Source organism: Triticum dicoccoides, chromosome 2A, assembly GCF_002162155.2.
Source record: "Triticum dicoccoides isolate Atlit2015 ecotype Zavitan chromosome 2A, WEW_v2.0, whole genome shotgun sequence".
In the NCBI taxonomy this organism is placed as follows: domain Eukaryota; kingdom Viridiplantae; phylum Streptophyta; class Magnoliopsida; order Poales; family Poaceae; genus Triticum; species Triticum dicoccoides.
In genome coordinates this window covers 125,992,307-126,001,523 of record NC_041382.1, presented here as the reverse complement: position 1 = coordinate 126,001,523, position 9,217 = coordinate 125,992,307, and positions in this window count along the sequence as shown.

Here is a 9,217-nt window from a genome sequence, read left to right as displayed (position 1 = left end):
GGCGGCGGCGGCGCGGGTCGGACGTGTTCGGCCCGGCGAATTTTGTCCGGCGGGGGCGGATGGAGTGGATCTAGGGTTTTTGGGAGAGGGGAAACGAGAATTTCGGAGGAGGGGTGTATTTATAGGCATAGAGGGAGCTAGGAGTGTCCAAATGAGGTGCGGTTTTCGGCCACGCGATCGTGATCGAACGCTCTAGATGATGGATAGGGTTTTGGTGGGTTTGGGGCAAAATTGGAATGGTGTTGGGCTGCAACACACATGAGGCCTTCTCGGTCCCTCGGTTAACCGTTGGAGCATCAAACGAAGTCCAAATGGTACGAAACTTGACAGGCGGTCTACCGGTAGTAAAGCAAGGCCGCTTGGCAAGTGTCGGTCCAATCCGAAAATGTTTAATCCCCACAAATGAAAGAAAGGTAGAAATGACCACCAGAGGAGAACGGAGCGCCGGAATGCAAAACGGACAACGGGGAAAATGCTCGGATGCATGAAATGAACACGTATGCAAATGCAATGCACATGATGACATGATATGAGATGCATGACAACGACAACAACACACGGAGACAAAAAACCCGAACCCGAGAAAATAAAATAACTTAATGCCGGAAACGGCAAGAGTTGGATTACATATTGGGTAAATCATATCCGGGGTGTTACAACACTCCACCACTACGAAAGGATATCGTCCCGAGATCTAGGACTGGAAGAACACCGGGTACTCAGAACGGAGGTGATCCTCGCGTTCGCAGGTGGCTTCACAGTCGGAATGGTGTGACCACTTGACTTTGAGGAATTTGATTGACTTATTGCGAGTCTTGCGTTCAGTCTCTTCAAGAATAGCAACGGGGTGCTCACGATAAGAGAGATCTTCTTGGAGATCAATGTCTTCGAAGTTGACGGTGCGGTCAGGAGTCTTGAAGCACTTGCGGAGCTGAGAGACATGGAACACGTCATGCACATTTGCAAAGTTTGAAGGAAGCTCGAGTTGATAGGCGAGATCGCCTCTCTTGCTGATGATCTTGAAAGGACCCACGTATCTAGGGGCAAGCTTCCCTTTGATACCGAAGCGACGAGTACCTTTCATTGGAGAGACGCGGAGGTAAACATGATCTCCAATCTCGAAAGCCAAATCACGGTGCTTACTATCATAGTAGCTCTTATGGCGCGATTGCGCTGCTTCGAGGTTATCTCGAATGACTTTGCACATTTCCTCTGCCTCTGTGATTAAGTCATTTTCCAGAAGTTGACGTTCACCAGTTTCAGACCAGTTGAGAGGGGTACATCACTTCCTGCCATACAGAATTTCGAATGGGGCCTTTCCCGAACTTGCTTGAAAACTGTTGTTGTAGGAGAATTCGGCATATGGAAGACAATCTTCCCACTTCATGCCGAAGGAGATCACACAAGCCCTGAGCATATCTTCAAGAATCTGATTAACATGCTCGACTTGACCGCTAGTTTGAGGATGGAAAGCTGTGCTGAAGCGGATGTTGGTGCCCATGGCCTTCTGAAAAGAATCCCAAAACTTGGAGGTAAAGATGCTACCATGGTCTGAAGATATCACCTGAGGAATACCGTGCAGCGAGACAATCCGAGAGGTATAGAGCTCCACCAATTGAGCTGCAGTGATTAACTCTTTGATAGGTAGAAAGTGGGCCACTTTAGTGAGTTTGTCGATGACAACGAATATAGCATCATTGCCACGCTTGGACTTTGGAAACCCAGTCACGAAGTCCATCTCAATGTGGTCAAACTTCCATTCTAGAATGGCAAGAGGTTGGAGGAGACCAGCTGGCCTTTGGTGTTCTTCCTTCACTCTTCTGCAGACATCACACTCATTCACAAACTGAGCAATCTCGCGCTTCATTCGAGTCGACCAATAAGCCTGCTTGAGGTCCTGATACATCTTCGTGCTCCCAGGGTGGATGGAGAGGAGTGAATTCTGAGCCTCATTCATGATAACCTTACGAAGATCACCCTTGGGCACAACAATACGATCCTCGAAGAAGAGAGTATCCTTGTCATCAAGGCGGTAGCACTTGTACTTGGGTTGACTCTTGGCAATCCCAATCTTCACCTTCTTCACCATAGCATCAAGAAGTTGAGCCTCGTGAATCTGGTATTCCAAGGTAGGAGAGACTTGAAGGTTGGCGAGGAAACCTTGGGGAACAACTTGCAAATTAAGTTTGCAGAAAGCTTCACAAAGCTCGGGTTGGTAAGGCTTGAGAATCAGACTGTTGCAGTAAGCCTTCCTGCTTAAAGCGTCAACAATCACATTGGCCTTGCCTGGAGTATACTCGATACTCGGATTATACTCTTGAATCATTTCGACCCAACGAGTCTGCCTGAGGTTGAGATTAGGCTGAGTGAAGATATACTTGAGACTCTTGTGGTCAGTGAAGATGTCCACTTTTCTTCCCAATAAGAGATGTCTCCAAGTCAAAAGAGCATGCACAATTGCCGCCAACTCGAGGTCATGAGTGGGGTAGTTCTTGTCGTTGGGCTTCAACTGGCGAGAGGTATAAGCCACAACTTTCTTCTCTTGCATCAACACTGCACCAAGACCTTGGAGAGAGGCATCACAGAAGACCTCGAACGGTTTGGATTCATCAGGAGGAGTCAGAACTGGAGCAATGACCAATTTCTCTTTCAAAGTGTTGAAAGCAATGTCACACTCCAGAGACCAAACGTACTTGACGTGCTTCTGGAGAAGATTTGAGAGAGGCTTCGTGATCTTTGAAAAGTTCTCAACGAACCTTCGACAGTAGCTTGCGAGACCGAGGAAGCTACGGAGTTGCTTCACATTCTAAGGTGGTTCCCAATTCACAATTGCAGACACCTTCTCAGGATTCACCGCAATGCCCTTGGCAGAGATGATATGTCCAAGATAAAGAATCTCACCGAGCCAAAACTCGCACTTTGAGAACTTGGCGTAGAACTGATGTTCCCTGAGCTTATCAAGCACCAAACGCAAGTGCTTGGCATGATCTTCCTTGTTCTTAGAAAAGACCAGAATGTCGTCGAGATAGACCAAAATGAAGTCATTTGTGTAGGCGTTGAAGATGAAGTTCATCATGCGAGAGAAAGTCGGAGGAGCGTTGACGAGGCCAAAAGACATGACAGTGTATTCATATGAACCATAGCTTGTCCTGAAAGCCGTCTTGGGAATATCTTGCTCACAGATTTGAATCTGGTGATAACCCATATGGAGATCAAGCTTGGAGAATACTTGGGCACCTTTGAGTTGTTCGAACAGCTCATTGATGTTGGAAAGTGGGTACTTGTTCTTGATAGTCTTCTTGTTCAATGGACGGTAGTCAACACAAAGTCGGTCCGTTCCATCCTTCTTCTTCACAAAAAGAACTCCACAACCCCACAGAGAGGAACTAGGTAAGATGAGACCCATTCGCTCTTGAATATCGAGTTGCTTCTTCAGCTCCTTCAACTCTTCAGGTCCGAGCTTGTAAGGACGTTTGCAAACAGGTTCCATGCCAGGCTCAAGATCGATGACGAATTCAACTGGCCGGTGCGGAGGCATTCCTGGAAGCTCTTCTGGAAAGACGTCTTGATATTCGCAAACGACTGGAATTTGAGAGATGGCATCCAGTTCACCCTTCTCATTGAGAGAAAACAGACGGATGGTATTATCCCGAGCGGCAAAGACAATTACATCCTCAGACGAATGAGTCATTTGAATCTGCCTGGCTGCACAATCAAGGTGAGCCTTGTGCTTAGAAAGCCAATCCATCCCAAGAATAAGATCAATATCCGAGTTACCAAGGACCATTGGAGAAGCCAGAAACTTGAAATCACCCATCATGATAGAAATATCTGGAATCTCGTGGTTAGCGAGCAAACATTTACCCGGAGAGACAACTGCTAACGGTTTATGCATAACTTGGGAAGTCAACTCATGCTTAGATGCAAAAGGTTTCGAGATGAAACAATGTGATGCACCAGTGTCAAAAAGAACTTTTGCGGGAACATCGTTGACAGGAAGGTTACCCATGATGACATCTCATGAGTCCTCTGCCTGAGCTGCATTCATCAAGTTGACCTTGGCGTGCTTGGCGTTATGCTTGACCATAGCTGTACTTGCCGATCTCACAGGAGGAGGAGGAGGGAGACGCCTCTGGTTGAAGCATTTGTTGGCATAGTGACCCTTCTGTTGGCACTTGTTGCACGTGACCTCTGAAAGCAGACGGTGATACGGGGCACTCGATCTTGGAGCTTGAGACGAAGTCTTGTTCTGAAAGCCAGGGTTGGGTGGGTGGGAAGATCCACTGCCACCTTTGCTCTTTTGATACGGCTGACGGAACGGAGGAGGAGGAAGCCAATACTTCTGCTGCTTGGCCACTTGAGTAGAGGAAGAAGGAGTAGCATCTCTGACTCGCTTCTTGGAAGCATCACACTTCAGTTGAGCAGCCTCTTGCTTCAATGCCATGTTGTAGAACTCATCGTACCTCAAGGGCTCAAAGAGAACAAGAGCTAGCTGGATTTCTTCTCTGAGACCACCCCTGAACTGGTATATCATGCTCTTCTCGTCAGGGACGTCCTGCTTAGCAAAGTGGGCGAGCTTCTGAAACAACTTGTTGTAGTAATAGACAGACAAAGAGCTTTGCTTCAGGTTGCAGAATTCCTCACACTTGCTTTCAACCACGCTCTGAGGAATATGATGAGCTTTGAAGTCTTGATGGAGTTCATCCCAGGTAATCACACGGCCTCCTCTGGAATCTTTGTACTGCTGAAACCATTCTGCAGCTTGGTCTTTGAGTTGGAAGGAAGCGAACTTGACAAAGTCCTCAGGCCTGACGTTACTGCACTCGAAATGCTTGCATAAATCCACGAGCCAATCGTCAGCATCAGTTGCCTCAACACAATTGTTGAAGGTCTTTGGCTGGTTAGCAAGGAACTGGTTGAGTGTAGCAAAGTGATTCTGATTGTTGCCCTGGTTGCCTTGGTTGCCTTGGTTCGCTTGGTTGCGCTCTTGAAGAATTTGCATGATCAACTGCGTGTTTGCATTGGTCGCAGCCATCACAACTTGCCATGCCTCCGAAGGAGGGGGAGGTGGTGGTGGATCCTGATTCTGATTCTGATTGCTGCTCTTAGCGGGAGCCATCCTGAAGAGGGTGACATCCGTTAGCACATTGACAGATAAAATGAAGCTGAATCAAGCGGGATGAAATTGCAACATATAGTCTTCACATCCGAACATAAGAATGAATGCATTCCACTTGAAATGGTCACATATCCATAAATTGAGAAGCCACTTAGAATTTAGGTAGAGGAATAAATCAACAAGGTACGGAGCAAGAACAAATACTCGATAAGAAATCCCAATCTCAAACCAAATATCCATGGAAGAAAAGCTAGAGCTACAAGAATTCCCACCTATGAAACTCCCGAACATTTCTGGTTATGCAATCAGGTGTTGGGGATACAGGGGAAGCATAATATCTCACCCAAATCTAGCAAATCCTACATCCAGCTGTATCCATCCTTCAACACATAACCGAGAAAACTTCGGAAACCATCTACCTCAACCTTCGAAAAGCATCCGTTATACAAGTTATGGCAATACTCCCGAACTCCCGCCCCAGTACTGGGTGGCGTCGAGGTTATCTCACCAACAACCGCATAAAATAGATTTTCGATGTCAGCGTACTAAACTCATGTATTCCAGAACTGCAACGATAAAATTGTGACGACAACACCTCGGAGCTCAACTCCCCGAGACACTGCCACAACCCCTAAATGACAGGAGGCACCAAGAACAATGTTCTCGTCACAAAACCATCAGAACGATTCCAAGATACCCGCGTGATCCTAATTTTTTTGTGAAATTTGAGAAGATAAGAGTCAAAACTCTACGTCAGGATGCCTTACCAGAGCGATGAGGAGACTAGGGAGTAAAAAGAATTCCTAAACTCTCCGATATATAATTCCTAAATGACTCAAAACATTTTTCTAGACTCAACAACGGCTGCTTAAAACGATCAAGCAGTGGGGGCTCCTAAGGTCGGGGAAGGCTCTGATTACCAACTTGTAATGCCCTTGATGCGGCTATATCTCGTACGTGTCGAAGCACGACTTAGAGGCATAACCGCATTGAAAGCAATGTCGCAAGTAAGGCAATCTTCACAACATCCCATGTAATATAAATAATAAAAGGGGAAGGTACATAGTTGGCTTACACTCGCCACGTCAATCAAAGTACATAAATAGCATTACATCATCCAATCACTCATGGCCCGACTACGGTGCCAAAATAAGAGATCAACCCGACATGCGACACGGTCCCGATCGCCCCAACTGGGCACCACTACTGATCATCAGGGAAAGACACATAGTAAAGGCGTGAGTCCTCGTCGAACTCCCACTTAAGCTCAAGCGCGTCATCTGGAACAGAGTCATCAGGCCCTGCATCTGGTTTGGAAGTAATCTGTGAGCCACAGGGACTCAACAATCTCGCACCCTCGCGATCAAGACTATTTAAGCTTATAGGTAAGGCAAGGTAATATGTGGAGTTGCAGCAAGCGACTAGCATATATGGTGGCTAACCTGTTCGCAACAGAGAGTGAGAAGAGAAGGCAAAACGTGAACGAATAACTAGAGAACAACCGCGGCAAGCATTACTCCAACACCGTGTTCACTTCCCGGACTCCGCCGAGAAGAGACCATCGCGGTAACTCACACAGTTGATTCATTTTAATTAAGTTAAGGTTCAAGTTATCTACAACCGGACATTAACAAATTCCCATCTGCCCATAATCGCAGGCACGGCTTTCAAAAGTTCAAACCCCTGCAGGAGGTCCCAACTTAGCCCATGACAAGCTCTCACGGTCAACGAAGGATATTCCTTCTAGCGGGAAGACCCGATCAGACTCGGAATCCCGGTTACAAGACATTTCGACAAGTTAAAACAAATCCAGCAACACCGCCCGAATGTGCCGACAAATCCCGATAGGAGCTGCACATATCTCATTCTCAGGGCACACTCAGATTGTCCAAACTTCCAGTAGGCTAGCCCAGAGTTGCCCCTGGTGGATACCGGCGTCTGACGAGGTGGACCAACACTCAGAGGAGCACTGGCCTGGGGGGGGGGGGTTAAATAAGATGACCCTTGGGCTCCTGAAACCCAAGGGAAAAAGAGGCTAGGTGGCAAATGGTAAAACCAAGGTTGGGCATTGCTGGAAAAGCTTTATTCAAGGCGAACTATCAAGGGGTTCCCATTATCACCCAACCGCGTAAGGAACGCAAAATTCGGGAACATAACACCGATATGACGGAAAACTAGGGCGGCAAGAGTGGAACAAAACACTAGGCAAAAGGCCGAGCCTTCCACCCTTTACCAAGTATATAGATGCATTAAGATAACAAGGCAATATAACGATATCCCAACAAGATAAATAATGTTCCAACAAGGAACGGTCTCCAATCTTCACCTGCAACTAGCAACGCTATAAGAGGGGCTGAGCAAAGCGGTAACATAGCCAATCAACGGTTTGCTAGGACATGGTGGGTTAGATTTGACATGGCAATTTGGGAGGCATGATAAGCAAGTGGTAGACATCGTAGCAAAGGCATATCAAAAGAGTGAGCATCTAGCAAAGCAAAGATAGAAGTGATTTCGAGGGTATGATCATCTTGCCTGCAAAGTTGTCAGAGTTGACTGGATCCTCGAAAGCAAACTCAACGGGCTCCTCGTTAGAGAACTCATCTCCCGGCTCTACCCAAACAAGACAAACAAGCAAATGGAACACAATCAACCACGTGCAAACTCAAACAACATGATGCAAACATGGTATGCTATGCGGGATGCGACATGTGATGCATATGCAAGATTTGACAAGGAATGAATGAACCTGGACTCAACCTGGAAATCCAAGTGTGCCACTGGAAAGGTGAGGTGATTTCGGTTGAAATCAATATAAAGAACACCGGAATCGAAGACACGGTTTGGAAATGGCAAGCAAAACAAATATGGCACCGGTCTGTGATATACAGCAAGTAACCATCTAAATGCAACAAGAAAAACATGCTACAGCACCCAGACATGGCAACAAAATACATGGCAGGGATCCACTCATAATGCTTAACAAAATATGAACACTGAGCTACGACCAATTCATCCATTAACAGGTTCAAACAAGCATGGCAAAAATGCAATTGGTAAACAGATTTCAGACTTTGTGAAATTAACCCTTGTCTGGAATTTCAGATCAGGTAGCACACTTTGGAGCATGAAAACTAGATGCTACAGGAACTTAACATGGAAATGCAAGGCATGGGATGGAGCTACTCAAAGAGCTTAACAAAAGTCCCTTAGTGACCTTGAGCCAAAAGGGATCAGAAAATACATTTGCCAGCATGTGAACATGGCAAAAACATAATCAGATCACAGACTTAGAGAAAAACTGGAGCATGCAAATCAGATATCACGTAGGCATGTTTACGAGCTCGATGCACTCGCTACAGAGCATGTCATGACAATATAAGCATACACCCATCAAGAATACACATTATACAAGCTATACATGGCAAGAACAATAACATAGCATGCACGGATCAACTACAACATCCTCGGCAAAATCGCTAACAAGTAGACAATCTGCCCAGATTCACGAAATAGCAAAAGTAGAGCTCGATTGACTCAATCTAGGGTGCTCCATAATTGCAAACAAAGACATGGATGGATAGAGCACTACAAGATTAACAAACCATCCTTACCGATCATCCTCAAAAGAGGCACGGATCACTAGGAAACAACATGAACATATGGCATATTGATAAAAACAGATCAAGGACTTGGTGGAATTTCTAAGTCCTTGAAATCAGCATTAACGAATGCACCACTTTGCAGGCTTGTTCTAGTCACCACACACATCACACAAATACATGGATGGCACCTCTGTAAAGATGGCAAAGCATATAACAAAACTCATGAAGAGCTCAGGGGCATATCATGCACACAATAATCATGGCAAAAATGACAAATAGCTATTTGGTGCAGCAGATCTGACAATTAACTCAAATAGCACTCTTCCAACAGCATTTCGGGCATAAAGATGAACTCAAATGAAAATGATGCAATGAGATGAAATGATGTGCTCTCTGAGACGAACATTTTGATATGCTATACGCCCAAAACGGATCTACGGATGCGGAGATATAGCAGGTCAAATTATGCAAAATAATCTGGGACTTAGGGAAAAAA